The sequence below is a fragment of the Nicotiana tomentosiformis genome, chromosome 5 (genome assembly GCF_000390325.3).
Source record: "Nicotiana tomentosiformis chromosome 5, ASM39032v3, whole genome shotgun sequence".
Taxonomy (NCBI): Eukaryota; Viridiplantae; Streptophyta; class Magnoliopsida; order Solanales; family Solanaceae; genus Nicotiana; species Nicotiana tomentosiformis.
Window position 1 is genome coordinate 21,149,622 of NC_090816.1, and position 2,181 is coordinate 21,151,802.

Genomic DNA, 2,181 nt, shown 5'->3' on the forward strand with positions numbered 1-2,181 from the left:
AAGAGCCTCGATGACCAAGACAACACAAAATAACAAGTATTCTTCTAAGCCCAAATTGCTTCTTACATTGATGTCCAAACTAAAAATTATTTTTTTTTCATAAAAGAAACTTACATGCTAATTATTATATTTTATCTTCTTAACCAACTATTTCTTAAGGACTAACAGAATATTTCTACTCATCTACACCAATCATGGCACTAATCAAACTACACTCATTAATAACATAAAAACCACGACTAAATATAAAAACTACAAAAAACGGTAATACTTCAATGCTAAAGAGAAGAACTATATTAAGTATAACATTATGTTGACTATAATTCAAAGCATCAAAATATTTGAAGCTAGAAATCTTTCTTAGATAATTATACATGAATCATGAAAGTAACTCACGGAAAAGAGCCCAAACTAAACAAACACGGTTAAAAGTGGGGTCTTTATCTTTTTCTTAAACTAAGTAATCTTAACAGAATGCAATTTCAATCACATATATAAAGAAGAAAACGATAATTTAACTAATTTCTAACAAATTTACATGATAATAACACTAATATAACATTCATCTTGAAACAAAATCAGATCTAATATGTTCCATCAACCAAACCGGGATCAAATCCTTCTTATTATCATCAAGAATCTGCAATATAAGAATTTGAAAGTTACCTGATTTGTGAAATAATAAAATACAGCAGTGCAATAACAAAAAACTCAGCAGCAAATACAGTAGAAACAACAGCAACTCAAGTGTTAAGACAATCCAGAAAACTCAACAAAGATGCTTGAAACTGGTAGCTATCAACTTCACAAATTGCCTAAGGGATCTTTTTATTTTTCTCGAGGTTTTTGCACTCAAATAATCCTCACAAAACACTGAAATTTCAGCTTGTTATATGTATTAAGCTGCTGATTTTTCTCAAAGATATATGTCTTTTTGCAACTCTCCAAGATGTGTTTCAGTATAAGATAGAGTGTCCCCCTTTTCAGTGAGTAAGGAACTCTGCATTCTAAGTGTAAGACAATCCCTTTTATAGGAGAAAAATAACCCTTTCAATAGGCAAATAAAGTTAGATTTTTGGACAGATTTTGGTAAAAAGACTGACTTTGTGTGCTAAACACTGTTCAAGGTCTGTCCCAAAGGTGAAAGGACAACCTGAAAATCTGCTGTGTCAGAAGCAAGGAGAAAAAATATCCTTTCAGCCACCCTACTAGTAAAAGTAAGCTACTATTACCCTATTTTGTGATAAAATAAACTAAAGTTCAGATTTTAACCATCAACAACAAACTACTTGCTCAACACAAATCAAGCTTGGACATCTATGAACTTATAAAGCATAGACGAGACTAAAAACGTAATTGAACTAAGTATTAAAACCAACTTGATGGGAATGAATTGGATTTGTGCAAACTAATTACTAAACAAACAACTAAATTCACAAACTAATTCTCAAAACAGAACGAGCATCGTTAATAATCGAACAACGACTAACAACAACTAAATAATCGACTAACTAAGTGAACGATTTAACTAATACACTAAAGATCATGTTTAAATCAATAACGAATCTAACAAATCACTAAACTAAATAGAGATAGCTAATTAAATAAACCTAACTTGAAACTCTAATTAACAATAAATAACCAAAACAGAAAGAATAAATAAATAAAAAATAAAAAAAATCAGAAACTAATCTACTAAATAAAAAAAAAAAGGAATTAATTAAAGAGATGACGATTATACCTAACAAGTATGCTTGAAGCCGAAAAATAGCTAAAATGGGGGTTCGGGACATTTTGGCGGTGGTGAGCGGTGGAGCCGTGGCGGCGGCGAGGAGCGGGTCGGCGGCGACGGGAATTTTGGGGGTGAAATTGTAGGAAAAGATAGGTCTCGTGGAGCTCTATCCATTCATGTATGTGTTGTAGGGGGGTGTTGGCCGGAGCTTCAAGAATTTGGACCAAAAAGTGGCGGCTAAAGTTTCTTAGATCTAAAATTCAAGGAGTTTGAGGGTTTTTTGAAGGAATTGGTTTGGAGATATGGGAAGAGGAGGTTGTGGAGATTATATGGTGTTAATTTGGAGGTGTTTGGAGGTGGTCCGCCGCCGGTGGATGATTTCCGGCGGCGGCGGTGGAGAGAAGAGAGAGAAGAGAGAGAGAGAAGAGAGAAAGAGTTATGGGTGAAAT

General features: G+C 33.6%; 1 long non-coding RNA gene across 1 annotated transcript; it reads right to left on the reverse strand.

The window, feature by feature from the left end:
- Nucleotides 1-296: 296 nt before the first annotated feature.
- LOC138910809 (uncharacterized) lies at nucleotides 297-2,181 on the reverse strand. The gene is made up of 2 exons (XR_011415963.1): nucleotides 1,742-2,181; nucleotides 297-640 (listed from the first exon to the last, which is right to left on the reverse strand). It is a non-coding gene; the product is annotated as an uncharacterized lncRNA (long non-coding RNA).